The 26,674-nt window shown below is 36.6% G+C and overlaps 1 protein-coding gene across 19 annotated transcripts in view; it reads left to right on the top strand.

The window, feature by feature from the left end:
• EPB41 (erythrocyte membrane protein band 4.1) overlaps positions 1 to 26,674 on the top strand; it is a 318,202-nt gene that overhangs the window by 17,330 nt on the left and 274,198 nt on the right. The window contains exon 1 of one of the 19 annotated variants that reach the window (XM_077150553.1): positions 2,298 to 2,516. The exons of the other annotated variants lie outside the window; for them this stretch is intronic. The gene's annotated coding sequence lies outside the window, so the exon portion shown is untranslated. Of the gene's footprint in view, positions 1 to 2,297; positions 2,517 to 26,674 lie in introns of those variants that run through there. 19 annotated transcript variants of the gene reach the window in all.

Below are 26,674 nucleotides of genomic sequence, written 5' to 3'. Positions count from 1 at the left end.
TATATGTTGCATGCAACCAAATAAGTCTCTTTAAATATGATGTGTCATTGGCCAGCATTTTACGTCAAAGAGAATATTGGTTTTCATAAATCTGAATTTGCTGGGTAACATGGTGATGGTGGCAGTGAGCTTCCCAGTGACTGCACTTCAGTAAGCATCCTTCATAGTATCAGGGTTCTCTGTCTGATAGATGAAGGAAGGCTCTCAAGCATGGAAGTCGTAGGGATGGAGCTCTCCGAGTCAAAAGCGTGGTTGAAACTGAGGACCTGAGGCAGTGGACCACAGAATTCTAGAACAGATGCTCCACCCCTAATACACAGAATGACCCTGGCCAAGTCACTTCACTTTACTAAACCTTAGTTTCCTTATATGTAAAATGGGGACAATTCATTCACTCTTTCAACAAATGTTTATCTAGTGTGCACTGTTCGGGGAGATGTACAAGAGGGACAAAATCCCTGCCCTCCTGGGGTTTGCAATTTAGTGGATGGACACAAACAACAAATAAATAAATATATAGTAGAAAGTCAGGTAGGGGTAAGTGCTGTGACTCAAAATGAAAGCAGAGTAAGGGAGATGTGTGGGTGGGGGCTGTTTTAGATAGGATAGTCAAGCGGTCCTTAAGGGGTTTTTATGATGCTTCAAATAGATAATTCATGTAATGTGCTTGGCTCAGTGCTGACAATAATCCAGTGCTTAACAACTATATTATTATTATTATACCAGCCTGCTCCAGGTCTCAGTCCATATTTTAGTCTTCAAATAGTAGTAATAATAAACACTTACGTAGCATGTACTATGAACTAGGCACTGTTCAACTAATGTTAGTTAATTTAATTCTTACAATAACTCTATGCGGTAAGAATAAACTGAAGCACAGGGAGGATAAGTACTTGACTAAGGCAAAACAATTAGGAAGGGTTGGAGGCTGAGAATTAAAGTCAGGTGGTCTGTTTTCAGAAGCTGTGCTGTTCTCTGAGGGAACTGTGATTAGATACCAGCAAACATTTTGGCAAGCCTTGTGATTTGGAGAGCAGGCTCTGATGTCATATTGTGGGGTTTCTTATCCTGGCAGGTCTAAGCCTCTGGCCTTCAGTTTCTTCATCACTAAAATGGGAGTATCAGAATCTATCTTACCTTATGGGTATCATGCTCAAAACAGAAACTTCCTTCTGCTCTGTGGGGCCCACAACCTATTCTGAGATAAGCCTAGCAGGGAGTGGGAAGGTTCAAGTGACCCCTAAAACTTATGGAGGGAAATAAATGCACACCAGGTAATTATCAGAATACCTCTAGGTTCAGCTGGAGACCAGACCTCCTTAGCTAGGTACAAGAATTTCGGCTTATGATTTAAAAAAATATATTTTTATTGAGAAATCTTCATACACATACATTCCATACATGGTGTACAATCAGTGGCTCACAATATCACCACATAGTTGTGTATTCCTCACCATGATAATTTTTTAGAACATTTGCATCACTCCAAAAAAGAAATAAAAAGAAAAAAGTCATACATACCATGTACCTTACTCTTGCCTCTCATTGATCACTAGTATTTCTATCAACCCAATTTATTTTACCCTTTGTCCCTATTTTTTTTTTTTTTGTCTTTTGATTTTGAGGGTCAAGACACAGGCAGAATTAGGAGATCTTTAGTTGCAGAGAAGAGGTGAAATCTTGGCATGGTCACAGCTCTCAGTTTCTATTTCAGGCCTTTCACAGTTGCCAGGAGAGGTAATCATATCGAATATCAAGATTGGAATGGCGCCTAGAAATAGTCAAGCTGGTAGATGGGGAAACTAAAGTCCAGAGAAGCTTAATGGCTTAACCAAAGTCACTAGGTGCGTTAAGTGTTTTAGTGGGCAGTCGGGAATCTAACTGCTGCTGGGGTGGCCCAGCAGCAGCCTCTATGTCAGTTCCGCTTTCCCTGCGGCGTCTAAATCTCGGCCAGTTACCTGGCTCTCCTCTGCACCTCTTCATCGTCCAGGGCAGTAGCCGCCCCATTTCCCACGTGGGTGCTGCTGGAGCCTGGAACACCCGGGCTCGACCTGCGCGTGCGCATAGGCGGCTAGCCCCTTGCCTTTTCCCCTCTCTTTTTCCTTCCCCTCCCGATTCCTTACCCACCTAGGGGTGGGGGGAACGAGAGGAGCCAGAACTTGGCCTTAGCCAATGGGCTGACAGGCCGCGGGCCCGGCCCCCTCCTTCCTCCGGCGCCGACCAATAGGAATTTACTACAATGTTGTGGCGCACGGAGGGGGAGGGGCGCGCGCGGGCGGGCTGGCTGCGGGCCGGGCTGGCCTCGACTCGCGGAGGGAAAGCGGGAGGGCGCGCGCCTGAGCCGCTCGCTCCCTCGCTTCCTCCCTCCACCCGTGGGTTAGTCAGTCAGTCAGCCGGCAGCTTAAGGGCCTGCGAGCCGGAGTGGGCCCGAGCAGTGGACGCCGGCACCTCCTCCTGCCATTGTTCGTCTGGCGGCTGCTTCGGCGGGCGCCGGGGTCCGGGCCCGGGAGCCACCGGTGAGGCGAGGCGGCCGCGGCGCATGAGCCGGGAAGGGGGGAGGGCGCAGAGCCGCCCCCGGGGGCACGGTCCTGGCGGCGGCGTCGCAGCCTCTTTGTCTCCGGCCCCCCGCAGGCCCTTGGTCGGGGGCGCTTGCTCTACGGCCTCTGCACTCCGGAGCGCCGAGGGGTGTGAGTGAGGACGCGGCCGGCCGGAGGAGAAAGAGGCGGGCTGGGAGCTACTGAGGAAAGGGGCTGGGGCAAGCGCGGTTGGGCTTTAGGAGCGTTTAAAAGTTAGGCTTGGGGTATGCTTTTAACGAAGGGAAATCGGTACTCTCTGGTCTGTCAAACATTGTACAGTGGGCAGGAGCGTTGGAAGGAAAAGAAATGAGAAGTACTGCAGGTTTCAGATGGCGAAGGTGTTGGGTGCAGCAGCCCAGCGATTTCTTCGTGACGAGGTAGCCTGAGCTGTCTGGAGGAGTCGGGCAGAATCTCAGGGGTGGAGGGAGCCCTTGAAGATCTTTTCGGCCTTCCCGCCATTGACACCTGCATCATTAAAAAAAAAAAGAAAATCCCAAACCCGAGAGATCAAATGCTTTCCTCCTTGGCGGTCACGGTTCCGAGTGGCCAAAGGGTTAAATCTATTCTCTCAGCTTCGTGACCTCCTTTTTCAGTTTGTGCATCTGTCGGCTTGGAAATATTTCCTGACGCTTGCTGGGTGCTTGTACCTGTGGAGAGACTGGAACTAAGCTGGTCCTTTGAGATTCATCACCAGGCTATTATTCCTGGTGAGATTTTGCCAGAACAGGTTTATTCTTCCCAGGAACAGGCATTCTCTTGAGAGAGAGAGAGTGATCTCACGTGAAACTAATTGCTGATGATTGGTTTCTGGCCACATGATAGCTACTGTCATTCTGTTGTTTCTCGAACTGTACCCAGCCATAAATGACTAGTCTGTGGAGATTTGTCGTTTTTTAGCATGTGTTGCTGATTAGGAGATAGATTTTTTTTTTAAGAGATGCTGAGGTTTTTTTTTTTTAGTAGTCTGTGTAATTTCACAGCTGCTATTTTATTCTTTCTGTTTTTAGGGAAAATTGCCAGAAATGATTGTGTCTGGTGTCTTGGATATTATTATAGTGAATTTGTACTCTCTTGAGGATGTTGTCAATGCTGTTGCTCCTTGCTGTTTTCTGTATCCTCAGTCTTGGCAAAAATTTTAGTTGGTATGACTCTTCTAAGAGTATATATATCCTTTATATAATTCTTCTCATCCTAGTTTTGTTGATGTAGGATTAACCGTCGCTTTTTTATGGAAATTTGATGTATTTTTCATTTACCTTTTCCTTACATTGAAAGCATAAATTATTTGCCAGCTGTAAAGTGTTGTTTTATTAAATAGTTTCATGAGTGTTATTACTATAATCTATGTAATACTTATGCATAGAAGAATATCTGATACACAGTAAGCGCTTGATAAATGACAGATTTTTACAAAAAAGTATATACTGCCCGATCATCAGATTGCCTTGGAACCAAGGTGCTTTCTACGAGAAGCTTCTGATTAAGGTAATGATAGATGTTGTTCATAATCCTGGAGAAAAGGAGTATATCTTTTTTTAAAATTTTAACTTTTAATTTTGAAATACTTTCAAACTTACAAGACAGTTTCAAAAATAATATAAACTCTAGAGAAAGTGCCAACATACCCCTATCCCCCTAGATACCCAGATCCACCAATTTTAACCTTTTCTCACATTTGCTGTATCATTCTGTCTGTCCATCATTCTATCAATCCATCTATCTATCTGACCATCTATCTGTCTTCTATCAATCCATTTTTTAAACAAGTGTAGGCTGTATGTGTCATGCTCCTTGAACACTTAATTCTGCCATGTGCATTTCCTAAGAACAAGAATACTTAGATATGTATCCACCCTAAATGTACTTTAGTTAAGTTCTAGAAATTGAACATTGATATAAAGCTTACAGTCTGTATTCTAATTTTTTCATATGTCGAAGTATATACCATTTTTTAAGTGAATTTATTGGCAGATCCAAGTTTAACATGCTAACATTTTCTGATTGTTCTTTTTTCTACTATAGCAAAACTACCTTTTTTTTCCCTTGTATAATTGAATTCAGGCTTAGGAATAAATGTTTTTAATCTTTAGGCCTCATCAAAATTCTCCCAACATTTATACCAGTGTTTTATGCAAAATCTTTATGGATAAGTCCTTGCATAATAGGGCTGATCTACCTTTCAGACTTTATACGCCTTGTTCCTTATATTCTCCAACGAAATAGATATCCTCAGTAGTAACACATGCTTGACCATTTCTGTACTTTTGCCCATGCAATACCACCTATGCATGTCAAATTTTTCTTCTTGATTGGTTTCTTTTCTTTTACTTTGTATATAGATGCTTAAAAGCATTGCGTATGTTGATATTTGAAGTGTGGGGTTAAGTGCTCTGTGTGGAAGGAAATTGATGGAATTTTTTGTTTTGTTTCAGATTTTATTTGAGCTTCATTAGTATGGCCAGCCAGTTGAGTTTTCTTTAACTGGTGTTTGTTAAAAGGATTTAGGTCCTAAATGTCCGGTCAATGTGTGCAGCCCTTAGAAGTGAATGACGGCTAATGATGAATTAAGAAAAGTTTTAGGCTTCCATTCTGTAAGAGCTAGAACTCCAGTGACAAGTTTAGTGCTTGGAAACTTTGGCCGTGTTAGCAAATAGACTAAGATAATAGAAGAAAGTCTTATCTTTTAGGTGAGTTTCTGCTTTCCTTTCTGCATCTGTTCTCCTTTTCAGTGGCCCACTGGCCAATATTTCTTTAATATTTGTTAAACACCCAAATCATGTATTGTTAGAGTGATACATATGGGGAATAAACTATGTTTTAAAGTGAGTTTACTCCCAACATAATATATAAAATAACTTGATAACAATATTTTATAAAATAACTGCAAAATACACATTCCTTTTGTGTATTTTATCTTTTTGCATATTTCACATTTTATCCTATTTCCTTTTCTCTTTAAGAAACACTCCTGGAATAATAAGTAAATTAACAAATGATTTTGAAGCTTCTGATCTCCTCAGAAAGAAACAGTTGTGGCATTTTGTTGAGACCTATATATTTTTTCCTGTTAGTATCTTTTTGTCAAGTTTATGACCCACATTTAAGGTTCACCAGTGCAATATTTTCTTGAGTGCAGTCTGAGTTTTAATATTTTTGAAAATTGGAGTGCTTAGTCTTCCATCTTATTCTTAGTTTATGGTCTTAATTTTAAACAACTTCATAATATGGGGGATAGTGTGCTTAAGATGCCGTTTGGCTTCTTGACTTCCTTCCTCCTGTTCCTAATAAGTGCCTCAGAGTTAAGCTTGTCAAAAGCATTGCCTAAACCGCAAGACTCTTGAGTTCTTTTCAGGTACTTTGATATGCTTACCAGAAGATTGTGATCTAAAATATAGGATCTGTAATTTATGATGTGAACAATAGGGCTTGCACATATTGTTATTTAAATGTACAAATCCAATTTACTATTCGTGATCTGATTTCATGATTTTACAGTATCATTAGCCATGAGGGGCTGAGTTTGCTTCTGAAATCAAATTTAGAATAGTTTCCTGTTATCTAAGAAGCAGGCCAGCACAAGTCCTGCCAGTGTATCCCCCCCACCCAGCGTCTCATCATGCTGGTGATTGGTCAGATGTATATTCAGATGCACATTCATTGCTACCTCGAAAGGACTTGTTTTGTCCTAGTGACTTGAACATGGAATCACCTTATTTCATTTGTGAAATAAACAATAACTCTAAGAACTTTTTTTTTGTGGCTAACTTTTCTTTTTTCTCTCAATAAAGCCTCCTAAAATGAAACTTTTGAAACAGACTTCTAAACTGATCAGTTAAGGAGTTTGTTTATTTAGAGATCCAATATTTGAAATGTGGTTGATTCATTACATTTATAATAATTGTAGTTAGATGTAGTTATATAATAATATAGGTTAATTTTTGTTCATTCAAGTTTGTTGGTATGTCACTGGTAGCTTACTGTGTGTTCTTACTATGAGTTGTTTCATGGTGCATTCGGTAAAATGCAGTGTAACAAATACATTGGTGTATATACTGGGTTAGGCTAGTGTTTTGATTTGCTCTGCTCTTTTTTAATGTGTACACAATGAGGAGGATAAAGAAAAAAGCTATAGCAATGAGAATTATTCAGATATTGGAGGTATTAGGGAGGAGAGCTTTGATATTTTATATTAGTGCTGATCTCGTTTAGACTACCTCATTGACACTCTAAGTGCTGATTTTAGAAAAGGTTAATGGGAGAATCTGATTATGATGAAAGTTTATACTTATTTTTGTTATTTTTATTTAAATGGGACTGTATCCCTCTTATAGTGTTTGAGAACAAATCTTTGACTTTTCAGAAAAGCATTATACCATGTTGTGGCAAATGTAATTCAGGGAATAGCTTGGAGAGACTCTGCTATTTCCCATGCTACCATCTACATAAGCTTCCCTAAAAGCCACCTTAAGTAAACATGCAATCTGAGTAAAAACTGAATGCTTGCTATGCAGATACTCTATCAGATTGCTCTCCCCTAAAATTCCTTCTATATAGATATTCCAGAGTCAGCCTGGCATCATGTTTATTTTATTACATTTTGCATTTATTAAGACCAGGTCTCATTTTGCAGTTATTTCTTGATTATCTCCAAAATAAATCCATATAGATTAACTGTGATTGTTTATTGACTCACTACTCTCTCCTCTTCCCCATGGCTGAAGGTTTGTTGAGTCACTGTCACTCAGTTAATCTAGGGTCTCGTCTATCATCCTCAACTCTCACGGCCATCTCTATCTGAGGAGATTAAAATTGTTTTTGGGTTATATGGAGTAGAGCCTTGGGTAAGGTTAAAGTCATCTTGGCAGGGTGGGTAGGAAGAGGCAAGACTGTGTGTCTGATGAATGGATAGGAAATATGACTATGAATTTATATTGATGAATAGATTGGAAGAAGCAGTAGATGCTCCATTAAGTATTAATAGGGACAGGAATAGTTCAATTCTTTTTTCAAACAGGCAGAAGTAATAAAATAAATAATGATACAATATATATTTCTGTAGTTAATTGTGATTTACAAATGCAACCCACCTCTTCTTTGTGCCTTCTATCCTTCACAAAAATCATCCTCATGTAAATCAACTTTTGTTAATTCTTCTGTGTCTGAATTGTAGCACTGGATGCAACATAAACTGAGGTTTATGTATTATGTTTTTTGTTTTTTTTGCTTTAGTAACCATTATGTATACACTTTTTCATTTTATTTAAAAAAGAAACAACTTATTTCCCAGTGTTATAATTTCCAGTTAAAAATTTCCAGGTGGTATTTTTTTTAAAAAATGTAATTTTATTGAAATATCCTGACACACCATACCATCCATCCAAAGTGTATAGTCAGTAGTTCACAGTATCATTATATGGTTGTACATCCATCACCACAATCAATTTTAGAAGGTTTTCGTTATCTCCCCTCCCCATCCCCAAATCCAAAATATCCCATACCACTTATATCCCCCTATCATTGACCACCCATATTGGTGTGGTATATTTTTTACTGTTGATGAAAGAATATTAAGATATTACTGTTAAGTATAGTCCATAGTTTGCAATAGGTACATTTTTTCCCACATACTGCTCTACCATTAACTCTTTGTAATAGTGTTGTATATTCGTTCTAGTTCATGATAGAACTTTTTATAGTTGTAATTTTCTCTTTTTTTTTTTTTCTTTAACGTGGGCAGGCACCGGGAATCGAACCCAGGTCCTCGGGCATGGCAGGCAAGCACTCTTACCTGCTGAGCCACCGTGGCCCACCCTATAGTTGTAATTTTAATCACAGTCATCATATACCACAAGATTCACTGTGTTATACATTCCCATGTTTTAACCTCTAGCTTTCCTTCTGGGGATATACATGACTATAAATTTCTCCTTTCACTCACATTCACATGCAGTTCAGCACTGTATGCTGAAGTGATGTTCTAAAAGTTTTGCGTGAGAAACTCAGTGATTTAACTTTATAACTTTATTACAAAGTTAAATTTAACTTCATTACAAAGTTAAATCTTGTTACAGCATAAGATTATTTTGAATGAGTTTAACTTAAGTCTGTGACCCACAAGTCTAATAAAAATGTGTACTTATGGTAATTTATGAGTATATAATACTCAGCCAAAGTTCAGTAGTGATCGATATATAGCTATTACTGAGTGCTTACGTAAATTCTTACATAATCCTGTTAGAACCAGTTAACACACTGAGATCTTTACAGGATATCTTTGAGTAGATCATCTTATAAAGAAATACTAGTTTAAGTTATATGCCAAGCATGCATTTTTAACTTATTAATTTGAAATTCTGTACTATATTCAAGCAAAGAGTGTTCCACCTTAATAATATGTTTGCTTCAGATTGTTGAAATTCAGTTTTATCCCTCAATTTCCGGCCATATGGACACAGGCAGAACTGTCAAGAGCTCCAAGAATTTAAGCCCTCAAATTTTACCTGCCAACCATTTCAGCATGCAGTAGGGACACATGGAAGGCACCTTAGTGAAGGCTTTTATTATTGTTACCATCACTTGCTATTGCTTGCCCTTTTCTCTTTTCTAAATGATTCAGAGAATCGACACTCTTGCTAGCTTACTACCTACAGAGTCCTGCTAATCTTGATGGTATTATGTAATTATGTGAACCTATCACATTTTGTCATATGATGTATATATGTCCTCCGACACCTTTGTCTTTAGAGTAATTTCTTTCTGGTATTGGGAAAGAGCTTTTTGTGAGGTTATTTTTAAAATTTTAAGCTTTCTTACGTCCTCAACACTTGAAATAACACAATTACTTTTGAAGGGAAGAAAATCCACTAGTCTATTAATGGCTTTTCCAGTGAGAAGGTAGACAGTATTTTATTTTAAAAATTATATCCTGTGTTTCAAACAGGTGAAATATACATTTGATGTTTAAATAGTCACCACATTTTTTTTTTAGGTAGAAAATAATCAGTTTTTGCCAATAGAAAAAGTAAAGGAAAGATATTTAAGAGAAAAGAGGCAACGAATAAGAAGCCTGTTAGAAGGAAGCGGTTTCAAAGGTATCTTTTCTCTGAAGGTTTATTGGTATCCTCTTCTGAACTCATGCAGCATTTATTTGTTATATACCAGAATTGTCACATGTTGTTTTATATTGTATGTAAAACTGGCATTCCCCAGTGAGCTTGTGACCTTCTGGAGGGCAGACAGTCAATATCATGTCTTTTATTGCTCTCCCCGCTCTTCATCCCCCTAAACACAGATTTAGGTATATAAAATAGGTGACACACTAGTGCAGTGAGAATGTGAATTCCAGGACAATTAATATTTAAGATCTGGGCTATAATTCTGACTCTGCTTCTCATTATCTTTCTCTCTCTATTTGTGTGTATGTGTCATACTTTCTTGGAAAGTAAAATGCTTGTATCATGACACTTTACTCCTAAACACTTCAGTGTACATTTCCTAAGAATAAGGACATTATCTATATAACCACAATACCATTAATATACCAGAGAAAATTAATCATATTTCCATATCCAATCTATATTTAGGTTTCCCCAGTTCCTAAAATATCTTGAATAGTTTTTTTGTTGTTTGAATCTAGTATTTAGTCAATATTTAAGATTGTATTTGGTTATGTCTTTTAGTTTCTTTTAATCTAGAACAATATTTCCCTCCCCACTTTTTTTTTTTTCATCTGCTAGTTGTCATTGACTTTTTGAAGAATCCTGGTGCCAGTTGCCTTCTAGAATATCATATTCTAGATTTGTCTTGATTGCTTCCTCAAGATGTTGTTTAACATGTTCCTGTATTTACTTTGTTTCCTGTAAACCAGAAGTTACCTCTATAGTTTTTAATAGACATAGGTTAAACATTTTTGTCAAGAGTACTTCACAGATGATATATATTGTGTTTTCTGTATTGCACCACACAAAGAGGCACATATCAGGCTGTCCCACAATTAGTCACGCTAACTTTGATTACCCAGTTAAAGTGATAAACACCAGATTTCTCTATGATAAAGGTACAGTTTTAATATTTGGGATACTTTTTTTGGCATCTGTAAAAATCCTTTTTTCCAATTTCCATTGGATTACTTGATCCTTTGGGATTGCAAATAAAGTCAGCTTCATTCACTGAAAATGAATTTGGAAAATTTAAAGTAGGATTTAGGGAGGAAAAGGATGATACTGGGTATCTTTTGCTACTATAGTACATAGGCTTTCCCTGATTTTTGGTAAGTATGATGTTTTGTAGTTTATCCCCAACTTATTCCTGAAATTAGGCCTACCCGGTTAAAATTTTATTTTGTAGTAGAATATAATGACCATAACAATTATTTTGGCATTTGGTTTGTACTTTGTTAAGGCAGTTTTTTTCTTTTTTTGAAAAATTTTTTAATTTTTAAAAAAATATAACAAACAAATGCAAACATTCTTAACTTTTGATCATTCCGTTCTACATATATAATCATTAATTCACAATATCATCACATAGTTGCATGTTCATCATCATGATTATTTCTTAGAACATTTGCATCAATTCAGAAAAAGAAATAAAAAAACAACAGAAAATAATTCATACATTCCATACCTCTTACCCCTCCCTTTCATTGATCACTAGCATTTCAATCTAAATTTATTTTAGCATTTGTTCCCCCTATTATTTATTTTTATTCCATGTTTTACTCGTCTGTTGATAAGGTAGATAAAAGGAGCATCAGGCACAAGGTTTTCACAGTCACACAGTCACATTGTGAAAGCGATATCATCATACAATCATCCTCAAGAAACGTGGCTATTGGAACACAGCTCTACATTTCCAGCCTCTCCATTACATCTTTTTTTTAAAACTTTTTTTTATTAATTAAAAAAAAATTAACAAACAAAACATTTAGATATCATTCCATTCTACATATACAATCAGTAATTCTTAATATCATCACGTAGTTGCATATTCATCATTTCTTAGTACATTTGCTTCAATTCAGAAAAAGAGAGAAAAGGACAACAGAAAAAGAAATAAAATGATAATAGAGAAAAAAAAGACTATACGTACCATACCCCTTACCCCTCGCTTTCATTTACCACTATTTCAAACTGAATTTATTTTAACATTTGTTCCCCCTATTATTTATTTTTATTCCATATGTTCTACTCTTCTGTTGATATAGTAGCTAAAAGGAGCATCAGACATAAGGTTTTCACATTCACAGAGTCTCATTGTGAAAGCTAGCTATATCATTGTTCAATCATCATCAAGAAACATGGCTACTGGAACACAGCACTACATTTTCAGGCAATTCCCTCCAGCCTCTCCACTACATCTTGAACAAGGTGATATCTACTTAATGCATAAGAATAACCTCCAGGATAACCTCTCAACTCTGGAATCTCTCAGCCATTGACGCTTTATTTTGTCTCATTTCACTCTTCCCCCTTTTGGTCGAGAAGGTTTCTCAGTCCCTTGATGTTGAGTCTCAGCTCATTCTAGGGTTTTTCTCAGTTTCTTCATGCTGAGTCTCAGCTCGTTCTAGAATTTCTGTCCCACGTTGCCAGGAAGTTCCACATCCCTGGGAGTCATTTCCTACGTAGACAGGGGGAGGGTGGTGAGTTTGCTTGTTGTGTTGGCTGGAGAGAGAGGCCACATCTGAGCAACAAAAGAGGTTCTCTTGGGGGTGACTCTTAGGCCTAATTTTAAGAGGCTTGACCTGTCCTTTGTGGGGTTAAGTTTCATATGAACAAACCCCAAGATTGGGGGCTCAGCCTATAGCTTTGGTTGTCCACACTGCTCGTGAGAATATCAAGAATTCTCCACTTGGGGAAGTTGAATTTCCCCCCTTTCTCACCATTCCCCAAAGGGGACTTTGCAGATACTTTTTTATTCACTGTTCAAATCACTCTGGGATTTATTGGGGCATCACTCTAGACAAATCAACAAAATCTCATGCCCTACTCAAGGTTCCATGTACTTATGGTGTTCAATTAAGCTGCTACATAAGTTATATTAGGAAATACACTAGTCAAAGTATAAATTTTGTACCAAATAAACATTTTTACTTTAGTCTCACACATAAGTTAAAATTCTAAAATATTACCATCTATTTTCAACACCCTGCAATAATGACATTCTTTTGTTGCAAAAACTTTTTTAAAATTTGTACGTTTAGTCACTATCATTGTATACTCTAAGCATTCCTAGATTATACTAGATCAGTCTTTATCATCTATCTTTCTTTCTGATTTCGTTTGTGCTCCCAGCCCTCCTCCCTCTATCATTCTCACATTCAACTTCATTCAGTGTTTTAACATAATTGTATTACAGTTAGGTAGTATTGTCCTCTCTCATTTCTGAGTTTTTACAATCAGTCCTGTTGCACAATCTGTATCCCTTCAGCTCTAATTACCCAATACTCACCCTATTTCTATCTCCTGATGGTCTCTATTACCAATGAAATTCTCCAAGTTTATTCATTAATGTCAGATCATATCAGAGAGACCATACAGTATTTGTCCTTTTGTTCCTGGCTAATCTCACTCAACATAATGTCTTTAAGGTCCATCCATGTTGTTACATACTTAATAACTTTATTCTGTCTTACAGCTGCATAATATTCCATTGTATGTATATACCACAGTTTGTTTATCCACTAGTCTGTTGATGGACATTTTGGCTGTTTCCATCTCTTTGTAATTGTAAATAATGCTGCTATAAACATTGGTGTGCAAATGTCCATTTGTGTCCTTGCCATCATGTTGTCTGAGTAGATACCTAACAATGGTATTGCTGGATCATATGGCAATTCTATATTTAGCTTTTTAAGGAACCGCCAAACTGCCTTCCACAGTGGTTGCACCATTTTACATCCCCACCAACAGTGTATAAGTGTGCTTCTTTCTCCACAGCTCTCCAGCACTTATCATTTTCTGTTTTATTGATAATGGCCATTCTGGTGGGTGTGAGACGATATCTCATTGTAGTTTTGATTTGCATTTCTCTAATAGCCAGGGAAGTTGAGCATCTTTTCACATGCCTTTGGCCATTTGTATTTCCTCTTCTGAGAAGTGTCTGTTCATGTCTTTTGCCCATTTTGTCATTGGGTTGTCTGTCTTTTTGTTGTTGAGTTGAACAATCTCTTTATAAATTGTGGATACTAGACCTTTATCTGATATATCATTTCCAAATATTATCTCCCATTGTGTAGGCTGTCTTTTTATTTTCTTGACGAAGTTCTTTGATGTGCAAAAGTGTTTAATTTTGAGGAGTTTCCTTTTCTTTCTTTCTTCTATGCTCTTGCTTTGGGTATAAGGTCTAGGAAACTGCCTCCTAGTATAAGATTTATAAGATATTTCCTTACAGTTTCTTCTAACAGTTTTATGGTCTTAGATCTAATGTTTAGGTCTTTGATCCTTTTTGAGTTAATTTTTGAATAGTGTTAAGGCAATTTTGATTTTGTTTTATTTTATGGTAATGTACTTTTTTATTTTGATCATTAGGTGTGTATAATTAGTCATAACCTTTTATTTCTTTACAACAATAAATTGTTATTTCCTCTAACTTACTAAATAACCTTTGATTTTTTCCCTAATTTCTCCAATTTAGTATAAAAACTTATTTTTATTAAGGGCCATTTTATCCCCTAATATAGGCATTATTCCCTAATGCCTATGTAATTAAATAGAGGTGGTTGATGTCATTTACTTAGCAAGATTCATTCAAAAATTATTTTTTCTCTAGGTACTATTTTTGTTGACTTATCCATGCCAGTTGCATCATCTTTAATATGACTATTAATGGACACTAGTTAGCAAGAGATGTTCGATAGTTCACATTCTCTCTTTGGTATTTTGTAAGGTTGAAAATGCTCACATTAAGGTGAATGATTGCATAATGAACTTAGAATCATATTTTAAATAAATATACTAACGAACATATCAGGTGGACAAAGAACAAGGGTTTTCTTTTTCTTTTTTTTTTAACTTTCATTATTCCTTCTTTGGGAGGCAGCCTCTAAGATGGCCCCAGTGATCCCTGCCTCCTGGTACTCATGCCGTTGTATTATCTCTTCCCCTTGGATCTAGATTAACCCAGTGACTCACTTCTGATGAATAAAATACTGTGAAATTGGTAGGATGTCACTTCTAAGATTAAGTACAGAAAGACTGTGGCTTCTCTCTTGGGTACTCTCTGGCTTTCCCTCATTTGGATAACCAGCTGTCATGTCATAAAGACATTCAGATAGCTATGGAGAATACCACACAAGTGACAAGAAACCAAGACCTGCCAGCCACCATGTAAGTGAGCTTGAAAACAGATCTCATAAGGCCTGACAACAGCCATGTGTGAGGTGGGAAGCTGATTCTTCAAGCACAGTCATGGCTTGAGATGGCTGCAATGTTGGTTGACAACTTGATTGCAATTCTGTCAGAAATCCTGAGATACAGGCACCTACCTAAGCCATGCTATATGATAATAAGTGTTTATTGTTTTAAACTTCTTAGTTTTTGGAGGTGATTTGTTGTGCAGCAATAGGTAATGTTTGTTGTGCAGCAGTAGATAAATATACCTAACATTTATTCATTCAGTAAATATATGTTGATTGTCTTCTATTTACCAGGCACTTTTCCCTGCATTGGGACACAACAGTGAATAAAACAGAATAGAAAAAGTATAAAATAGAATAGAAAATACAAGATAACAAATGTTAGTGAGGCTCAGGAAAAGTAGGATAAGGGAACAAAGAGTGAGGGGCTTAAGGTGGGGCAGAGATTTTCGATAGAGTGGTCAGAGAAGACTCTGATAAGGTAACATTTGAGCAGACCTGAATGGAGTGAAGGAATTAGCTATGCACGTATCTGGAGGAAGAGCCTCCCAGGCAGAAAGGACAACATGTACAAAAGCATGTTTGGTGTGTTTGAGAAATATCAAGTAAGTCAGCATGACTTGATCGAAGTGATCTAAGGGAGAATGGTAGGAATTGAATTCACAGAAGGTAGTAGTAGGAGAAGGAACAGATCATGTAGTGCCTTTTTGGCCGTGCTAGAGACTATTTTATTCTGAGTGAGATGGGAATTCTTGGGAGGATTTTGAGCAGAGGAAGGAACGGCATGGCCATTCATTTAATAAATGTGAATTGAGCATTTAAATTGAACAGAGCCCTGTGGGTGTATGTGATCACACAAATGCAGACAATGCGATCACACAAATGCAGATGACATGACCCTTACCCAAAGGAAGTTTAATCATCTAGCATTAATAGAAGTGATCAGCCATGCACACAAAAACTTATGAAAATAGGCTTTGTGTAATGGAAAAACATGAAGTTATGGAAAAAAAAATAATACTTGGGTTAAAATTCTGGCTCATCTACTCAGTTCAACTAATTTCAGCCACTATTTATTAAGTACTTGTTATGTGCCAGGTAAAATAATAATGTTAGGGTTTATTAATGACTTATTAAAAGACAGGCTCTGTGCTATGTGTTTTATAGGTATGATATAGGTGTTAATAATGGGTGTTCTAGGACTAGAATGCTTGGCTTTAAATTCTAGTTGTGTCACTTATAAGCTGATGACCTTGGGCAAGTTACTTAATTTCAGTACCTCAGTTTACTCATTCTGTAATATGGAGGATGAGAAAAAAACCTACCTTTTAAGATTGTTATGATTAAATGAATTAATATATGTGAAGTATTTAGAACAGTGCCTGGCATCAGATAATGTTAGCCATTATTATTTTCTCAATTTAAGCCTCAGCACCAGTCTGTGGAGTAGTGTTACTAATCTCTTTTTACATTTTAGGTAGGTGAGTTTGAAGTTCAGATAACTTGTCCAAAGTCACTCCACTAGCAAGTAATAATTGACTTCAAAGCTACTGTTCCTTAATGCTGCACTTCTGCTTGCATAGTGTGCCCATGAGCAAGTGGGGAAGAAGAGATTTGAATCCAGTCCATTTGTCAAAGTTAAAAATCTCTCAATGATTGTAATCTTGTTAAAGTACTTTCTATGCCTGTTTCCTCTTCTGTAAAATAAACATAAAATATCCACATTATGGAGAATACATAGTAATAACAAAAACAAACCTCATGTTGTGTTTATCACATACAGGCACTCAATAAGAGTTAGTTCCTTTTACCCTTAGATAAAATCTGTCCTCATGGAAATGGGGGAAAATAAGCTTTGCTATAAGAATAATTTTTGCATCTGGACCCATACTTTTTCCTACTTAAATTGGATATGTATGTATGTATGTATATGTATGATTATTATATTTGAGTATAAATTGTATAATTGTATAGAAAACATAAGTACATATACTATAGCTATATAGAAAACATATGGTTAATCTAGTGGTGATGTTTGGGTTTGTTTCAGACTTAAACTGTAACATTTTTAGGCTTGTGTGAGTGTGCTAAAGACCCATTTCACAGCAACTATGGCTTGGTTTCCCTGTTGGTAAGACATAGTCATGTGGTTGATGTCCCCATTGTTGCTTTTATCTTTTGCAGCAGATGTGAAAGTAAACATACAAGGTTGAAAAACAGGAAGGGGTTTGGCAGATGGTTGGGAGGGTGCTTTTGCAGGGGAACTTGTATGCAAGCCACCTGAAAACTGAAGTGCTTTGAATCTTTTGACTTTTAGCAAAGATAGTATACCTTATGGTTTTAAAGTTAATAAAACAAACCATTTGCTGTTTAATGAGTTCATGAATTTGCATATATTTTTGCTTTTATGCATTTTAGAGAAGTGAGATATCGTGTTGCCCATTTCGTTTGAAACAAATAAGTGATGTTTAATTTTATAGTTACCCTAATTCTGGATACTTTTTACCTATGGAGTAATTTTTCAAAACGAAAATGTGGGGTTTGTTGTTCCTATTGGATATCAGATCTAATACCTTTACATTTGAATTTTTTTTTTTTTTTTTTTTTTTTTTTTTTAAAGGAAAGACAGAGAGAAGGAAGGAAGGATAGAAGGAAGGAAGGAAGGAAGAAAGGGAAACATCTTTAAACATTTTCTTGTTTTATTGTATTTTGTTTTTCCGTTTTTTGTTACATGGGCTGGGGCCGGGAATCGAACCGAGGTCCTCCGGCATAGCAGGCAAGCACTTTGCCCGCTGAGCCACCGCGGCCCGCCCTGAATTTTTTTAAAAGCCCAAATTTAAGACAGAATTCTTCTGCTTTGCTACACACTCTTGGTTCCTAAGGAAGGGAATGAACACTAATTAAATGCAGACTATATATCAGGTATGACTCTCCATATATGCTAACTAATTTAAATATTTCCATTTTCTTTACTTCAATCCATAGTTAGTTTTTATTGCTTTGCTGAAATCCCTCCCTCCCTCCTTTCCTTCCTTCTTTCCTTTTCCTTTCCCTTTTCGTAAATTATTTTTTCCCATACTTTCGTGAATAATTTTCTATTAATAACATTGGGGGGATTACATGATATAGCAGCTAATAGGAAAATGGATTTGGGAGTCAAATGGAGCTGGATTAAAAAAAATTTTTTTTCATGGGCAGACACTGGGAATCGAACCCTGGCCTCTGGCATGGCAGGCAAGAACTCTGTCTGCTAAGCCACGGTGCCCGCCCGAGCTGAATTTTTATAGTATGGCTCTGCTTTTTATAGGAAAAAACTGCTTTCTATCTTAGTAAGTAAAAGCCAGGGCCCTTCAGAGTGAGCTTTGGAGGGAGATTCTGCGCATGGGGTAGAATAATTGGAGCGCACAGCGAGAACTTTTGTTCTCAAAGATTCACCTTCCCCTGGGGAATCCTTTGCTGACCTCAGGGAGTATTGCTTTCCTTTTAATTTCTGAGATGAGTATTCTCTTAGTAGTCCTCTAGTACACAGCTGAAACCAGGCTGGAACATTTAGTACTTTACTAAAGGCTCAGGGGTACAAAAGGGAAATAAGCACAGAGGTACTAGTGTGCTTCTGGCTGGTAATATAGAGCACACTCCTCTTCAATTTGTGGTCTTCTGGGATACCTACCTTCTTGACGGACAACATATATCTACCTTCCAGTGGCCGAAGCCGTCTTTAACTTTTTTTTATCTGGGAGTGCCTTTGGCATATCCAGATTGCTCTAAACCCATAGAGGAAGACCCTGAGCCGGGAAAAAAAAAGGGTTCTCTATTTTGCCAGCCTATAGTTATATCTGGGAGAGGACCCATTATGTTCATGTGATCAAAACCAGGTCTATATAACTCTTCTAGGAGAGACCATAGCTACCCACAGTATATCTAATTACCATATACATTTTCTCTTATGATTCTCTGACAGCTTAGGAGCTACTCTTTAATTTGTTGTAAATTTATCTCTGAGATGCTAATATTTAATCAGGTCCAAAGTTAGCTGAGGACAGTGGTGATAAACTTATATAGTTATGATCAAGATGGAACCCTGAACAGGCAGAGTTTAAACGTTAAAGAAATATCCTTTGTATCCAGAGCATTAATTACTGAAGGGGTGTAGCAGTGCACATCTGCACATGAAAACATTTCTAAGGATATAGAACAAGTCTTTGGCATTGCTTCCAAAGGGAAAAGTTTAGTCCCATGACATATTGGCCCCACTCTCATTTTATAATGTGCCAATTCCATTCTTTTTCCTAGTCATACTATTATTATATAAATAAATAATAAATATATATAATTAATCTGGGAAGGAGAAAGTATTAAATATATTCCTAATGCACAGTTTATCCGTGAAAAAGAAACAAAACAAAAAAATCCAAAACAATTATTTTTCCTGTTTCTTTTATGTACAATTTTTTCCAACACTTTTTTCTAACACATTTCATCCCACATCCTACTTTTAGCAAAAATCAAAAACAAAACAAAGCAAATTTTTAAAAAACCCTTCAGATCACATATATCATGAAAATGGTCTCAGAAACTCTGAAGAAAATGCTACCATCAGAAAATATATCATTAGAAATTTTCTTATGGTACAAGCACACAGAATAATATTTTAAGCTATTGATATGAAAAATGTGTACATATATATACACACACACACAAATATATATTTAAGATATATATACGTATATATGCATGTACATATATAAGATATATATATATATATACACACATATATATGCATGTATGTATGATGGGAGGATAGGAGAGAAGACAGGGCTGAGGTGATACAGAGTCAATAAAAAAAAAAGCAAGTCTTCAGTAAATTATTTCTATTGGAGGGAAAACTGCTTTTAAAAACTTCTGAAGAATTCTAGCCTTCTCTCTTCATTAGGTGACTTAAGGATGTTTTTTAAAAATTCAGAAAACTTAATTGATTATATGTATATCTGAATCTTCACTTCACTATGAAACTTTCAACATAGACTCATATTCTAGATTATATCCGTGTATTATAGTTGGAAGAGGGCTGGACTAGCTGAAATTAGGAGACCTAGATTCTAATGCTGGCTTTGCTATTAGTGTTAGAACCAGAAGTATTTGCTTTAAAAGGCAGTTATATTAATTGTAAAAAGTATTTCAAAGTTGTTTCATAGCCTTGGATGAGTCCTTAGGGGAAAAAAAAAAAGACAGAAAAGTGTCATGGGGTCACAGACTTTTGGAGTCACAGATCTGGTTTAGAATCCTAGCTCTGATACTGATCAGCTTGTATGTCTCTGGGCAAGTTACTTATTGTCTTTATTTCTAAATTTCTTTATCTGTTAAATTTAGATAACATTTAATATAATATGCCTATATTTTAGAATTGCTAAAAAGATTGGATGTATTATGTAAAATACTTTTAACATGATACCTAGTACATAGTGGGCACTCAGTGAGTGGAAACTAATTATATTACTATTTCAAATAGAGTTCCTTTAAAATCCAGTTTGCACTCAACTTATGTATGTTCTGACCTTGGCTGTTTCTTTTAACAGCTTTATTGAGATATAATTAAAATGGCATAGGTCCACCCATTTAAAGTGTAAAATCAATGTTTTTATTGTTTTCCTAGGATTGAGCAACCATCAGCTCGGTGTAGTTTTAGAACAATTTCTCCCCGCCCCCAAGAAATTCCATACCCATTAGCAGTCATTCTTTATTACCCTACCCTATCACCCCCAGCCCTAGCTAATCACTAACTACTTAATGTCTTTATAGATTTGCCTATGGTGGACATTTAAATAAATGGAGTGTTTCAATTTGCTAAAGCTGCCAGAATACAGTAAACCAGAAACAGATTGGCTTTTTCAATGGGGATTTATTAGTTTATAAATTTACAGTTCTAAAGCCATGAACATGTACAAATTAAGGCATTGAGAGGAAGATACCTTCTCTAGGAAAGGCTGCTTGATATCCAGGGTTCGTTCCTCTGTCACATGGGAAGGCACATGGCAACATCTGCTGGTCCTTCTCTCCTGGGTTCTGGTTTCAAATGGCTCTCTCAGTTTCTGTGGGCCCTTGCTTGTATCTCTGGGTGTTTTTCTCTCTCCCTAAGCTATATCTGCTCTTCTGTCTTTTTTTCTTTCATAAAGGATTCCAGTAAAGGATTAAGATCCACTTTGGGTGGGCTAGGTCACATCTTAATTCAAACAACCTTATCAAAAGATCCAACTCATAATAGGTCTGCATCCACAAGAATGGACTAAAAGAACATAGTCTTTTCTGGGGTACATAACAGCTCCAAAACAGCGCATGGAGTCATACAAGATGTGGCCTTTTGTGTCTGACTTCTTTCCCTTAGTATAATGTTTTGAAGGTTAATCCATGTTGTAGCATATATCAGTACTTTGTTCCTGAGATCTGTCTTCCCTGTTCAATTTTAGACTAAATAGTCTATTTTTAAGGCCCTTGATACATTTTTTCTTTCATGTCAACTTCTTTAATTCTGTTTACCTTATCTGGTAATAGTGAAAATCAAGTACATTATTAAAATGCTATATACTTTGCAAATCACTTAGAAGCAAACTTGCCCCATGATAGTATAGCCTTAGTAGCATTAACAGTAATGTTCGTCTTTTAACAGTTTTATTTTTTTGGTGGCTTTCTGGAAAATAAGGGAAAAGGAAGGACAGAGAAATATGAGAAGTTGGTGACAGTGGAAGTAAAGCTTTTTTTCCAGGGCTCACACTCTTGTTTAATAAAAAAAGGCCTAGACATTTTGTTGGATTTTTAAATATCTCAGTTGGCAATGTAAATATTGAGAGCATAATAGAGTTAGATTTTGAGCTGAATGTATTTTGTATTTAGTCTGTACATAGTTGTATATATACTTTTAGTTTTGAAGAACTACTATGTCTTTAATATTTAATTATCAATCTGGTATTTTCTTTTTAGTGCATTATTTTATATAATATGTAATACTTTAAAATTAAATTTAAAAGTTTAAATTTAAAAAAGAAAATTATTTCTAAATTGTGTTGAAAATATTCCAATATGTATATGTCCCAGAATAACATTTGATCTTTTTTTTTCTCTTGTTTATTTTTCTAGTTTGAAATATTTTCAACCTTACAGGACAGTTACAAAAATAACACCAACTCCATACAGAGAACTTCAACAAATCTCTGCCCCCCCCCCCCCAGATAGCTGAATCTACCAATTGTAACATTTTGCAACATTTGCTGTTTGTTTGTGTCTGTCTGAGTATCTGTCCATCTGTCTGTCTATCTTCTTGTCTGTCATTCCATTTTCTGACCACTTGAGTGTAGGTTGTACATATCATACTCCTTTAACATTTAATATTGCTAGGTACATTTCCAAACAAGGATATTTACTTATATAACTACCTTAAAGTGCAGTTACCAAGCTCAAGAAATTTAACATTGATATAAAGTTTACAGTCTATATTTCTGTATTTTCATATGTCCTAATAATGTCCTTTTTGAGCCTTTTCTCCTTCCTTGTTAGATCCTGCCCAAGATTACATATTGCTTTTAATTGTCAGTGTCTATTAGTTGCTCTTTTTTTTTTTAAATTGTGGGGACATATGTGCAATGTAAACTTTCTCATCTCAACTACTCCCAAGCATGCCATTCAGTGGGATTAATCATATTAAGTATGTTGTGGTATACTTACCACCTTCTATTACTAAAACTTCCCCATCTTCTCAAACAGAAACCCTATACCCATTCTGTGTAACTCCCATTCCTCCTGCCCCCCACTGCTGGCAATCTTTAATCTGTGCCTCTGAGCTTGCATATTCTCTGATATTTTCTTTGTAGTTACCATGGGGGTTAAATTTAACATCCTAAATCTGTAACAATCTCATTTGCTTTGATAACAATTTAACTTCAGAAGTCTACACACTATGTTCCTATATCCCTCTATCCCCTCACCTTTATTCGATTCTTATCACTAATCATATGTTTTTACGTTATGAGTTCAGAACCACTGATTTCTCATTACATTTAATGCATTTGCCTTTCAGATCCTGTAGGAAGTAAAAAGTGGAGTTACACAAACCCAAAATTTGTGTTTACCCCTACTCTTAACAGAGAATTTTATTTCCTCACGCTGCTTTTTTGTTGTTGCTGTTTTTAAATTTTTTTGTATTGTATAACATATATACAAAACAAAGAAAGAAAAAAGCAATAGTTTTTTTTTTTTTTTTTGGCTTTAAAAGCAATAGTTTTGAAAACACTCTTTAACAAGTAGCTTCAGGACAGATCCCAGAGCCCCATATTGCTTTGATCTATTGTCTGTGGTTCCTTCCTTTAACCTGCATAATTCTCTTTAGCATCTCCTGGCCTACCAGTGAGGAACTCCTCAGCTTTTGTTCATCTGGGAATGTCTTTATCTGCTCCTCTTTTTGAAAGACAATTTTGCTGGATATAGAATTTATGGTTGGCAGTTTTTTTGCTTTGAGTATTTGAAATATATCATCTCACTGCCTACTGGCCTCCATGGTTTCTGATGAGAAATCAGCATTTAATCTTATTGATACTTCCTTGTGCATGACATGTTGCTTCTCTCCTTTTCAGCTTTCAGAAATCTCTTTATTTGGCATTCAACAATTTGATTATAATATGCCATGGAAGGGGTTTATTTGAATTTATCTTTTTTGGAGTTTGTTGGGCTTTAGTTTGCATAATTTACATCTTTTATAAGAATTGGGGAATTTTCAGTCACTATTTCCTCAAATATTCTTCCTGGCCCTTTTCCCTTCTGTTCTCCTTCTGGGACACCTATGATATGTATTTTTGTGTGCTTCATGTTGTCAGTCATTTCCCTGAGATCCTGCTCAAATTTTCCATGTTTTTCTCCATTTATTCTTTGGTGTGTTTGAATTTGGTTGCTGTGTCTTCTAGTTTGTTGTCCATTTCTTTTGCAACTTTGAATCTGCTGTTGTGTGTCTGTAGTATATTTTAAATTTCATCTATAGTGTCTTTCATTTCCATAAGAGCTGTTATTTTTCTATGTATTATTTCAAATTCTTTGTTCTCCTATTGTCTTCCTTATATCCTCTATCTCTTTAGCCATCTTGTTGAAATTTAGATTTGTTTGAATGTCTGATTAGTGTTCCAAATTCTGTATTCTCCGACTTATTATTATGATAGTTTGACTTGTCCATATCTTCTTGTTTCTTAGTATGTCTATTAATTTTTTATGGTATCTAGGCATTTGATTATCTTAATAACATTTTTTGAAAGTTGCTTTCCTTCTCTTGTGCAAGATTTTGTTGTTGATTGGTTCATGTTAAAGGTCTTTTTGGCACTTGGTGTGTTAGTATTTCCCAGGCATAACAGGGTCAGGTTTCCATGCAAGAGGTACAGACCAGTTTCAGAGGGTCCTGGAGAGAGGGTTAGGAAAAGCAGCTTCCTAAGACTGCACTTTCCAAGCCTTCCCAGCAGATGGCGTTCTTCAGCACCTTATTTCCCACAGTCCTACACAGATAAGTTTTTTTTTCCTTTCTTTTTTAGCCCTTTGTTCCCTTTGTTTCTGAGGCAAGTAGAAATAATGGCACCATTTTGTTACGGACACCTATCCAGAAAGGACCATGGCTGTGGGATACACCTCTTCAATTTCACTGACCAACAGTTGGCTGAGAACTGTCCTGTGTCCCCCTTTCTTCCCCGGTGTGAGGGCTTACCCAACTCTCCAGTCTGCTGTAGTGGGCAGGATGTGGGCTGACCAGAAGCTCTTGGTCTCGAAGGTGGTGGATGTGTTCCAGGAGGCATGGCCAAGTTCAGTCACTCACTGCAAATTTTCTGTATGTGGAAACATTGGTGCTATGGGCACCCCAGGCTCCTGCCTGGAAGTGATCAAGGCTGTGGGGCCCATAGAGCAGCTTTGCCGGCTAATACTTGGATCAGGACTGTGCCACATCCCCCTCTTTTCCCAGGGGGAGGACCCTCTGTTTCTCCCACTCTGCAGCAGCCTGCCAGTTAAGTACTAGGCCAACCTGAAGCTGCTGGTCTCAGGGGCTGAGGATGTGTACTGGCAGCCACAGCCAAGTTCGATCACTCACTGCAATTTCTCTGTTGTAGTTTCTCCATTTTGTTATATGTTGCAATAGTCCTTCTCTGGTCTCCCAAGTCCCAGAACTGCTGCTTTGAATGAGTTCTACCTCTCGTTATTCCACTACCTTCCTGGTAGGCCTATTGCTTTTTTTATCTGCAAATTTTATTGAGATATATTCACATACCATATGTTCTATCCAAAGTATAAGATCAACCTCACAGTATTATCACTTAAGTTGTGCAATCATTACACTCAATTTTAGATCATTTTCATTGCCCCTAAAATAAAAATATCAGATTAACACAACAAAAGAAAACCCAACCATCCCATATCTCTTATCCCCCCTATTATTGACCCTAGTATTGGTATGGTATACCTGTTACTGTTGATGAAAGATATTAAGATATTGCTATTAATTATAGTCTGTAGCGTGCAAAAAGTGTTTTCGCCCATATACCATTCTATTATTAACTCTTTATGCAAGGGTCATACATTTGTACTAGTTCATGCAAGAATTTATTTACAGTTTTAGTGCTATTGGTGACATACATGACTCTAAACAACTCCTTTTAACCAAATTCACCCACCATACAGCACTATTACTCATAATCCCAATAACGAGCTACCCTCACCTCCATTTCCAAATGTTTAGTTCAATCTTGTTAAATACTCTGTATCCATTTCCTATTTAGTTTGGCTCAAAATTCTATCCAACATCACAGTGTATATGGCTTGCCACACTACTTAATGCGTCTCTCTTGAACATTAGAGTATGGATGATTTCTATCAATAAAAAAGCCATAATTTTTTTTTAATGCTTTATATATCAGGCAACTGCTCTCCATTCACTATCATCTGTCTGTTTCTAGGTACCTTACATTCTATGGTTTAAGATCCCAAGTTTGTATATTATAGTTAGTTTGTATTAGTGAAATTGGACAATATCTGTCCTTTATATCTAACTTATTTCACTCAGCATTATGTCTTCAAGGTTCATCCAAGTTATCGCATGCTTCAGGACCTCATTCCTTCTTACTGCTGTGTAGTAGTCCATCGTATGTATATACCACATTTTGTTTATCTGCTCATCTGTGGATGGACACTTGTATTATTCCCATCTTTTGGAAATTGTGAATAAAGCTTCTATGAACATCGTTGCAAAAATGTTTATTTGTGCCCCTGCTTTCATATCTTCTGGGTATATACCAAGTAGTAAAATTGCTGGGTCATAGGGCAACTCAGTATTTAGTTTTCGAAGGAACGGCCAAAAATGTCTTCCACAGTGACTGTACCATTTTAAACTCCCACCAGCAATGAATAAGTGTTCTAATTTCTCCATATCCTTTCCAACAATTGTAGTTTCCTATTTGCTTAATAGCAGCCATTCTTATAGGTATGAGATGATATCTCATTGTGGTTTTGATTTGCATTGCCCTATCTATGTCTTTTTTTTTTAAGTTTTTATTGAGAAAAATCTTCACACACATACTTTCTGTACATGGTGTACAATAAACGGATCACAGTATCATCATCACATAGTTGTGATTCTTCACCATGATCATTTTTTAGAACATTTGCATCACTCCAGAAAAAAAAAAAGAAAAAAGTTATATGTACCATACACCTTACCTCTCCCTCTTGT

This window comes from Tamandua tetradactyla, chromosome 2, assembly GCF_023851605.1.
Source record: "Tamandua tetradactyla isolate mTamTet1 chromosome 2, mTamTet1.pri, whole genome shotgun sequence".
Taxonomy (NCBI): domain Eukaryota; kingdom Metazoa; phylum Chordata; class Mammalia; order Pilosa; family Myrmecophagidae; genus Tamandua; species Tamandua tetradactyla.
The sequence above is the reverse complement of the archived record's forward strand: the minus strand, read 5'-3'. Positions and strand labels throughout refer to the sequence as shown.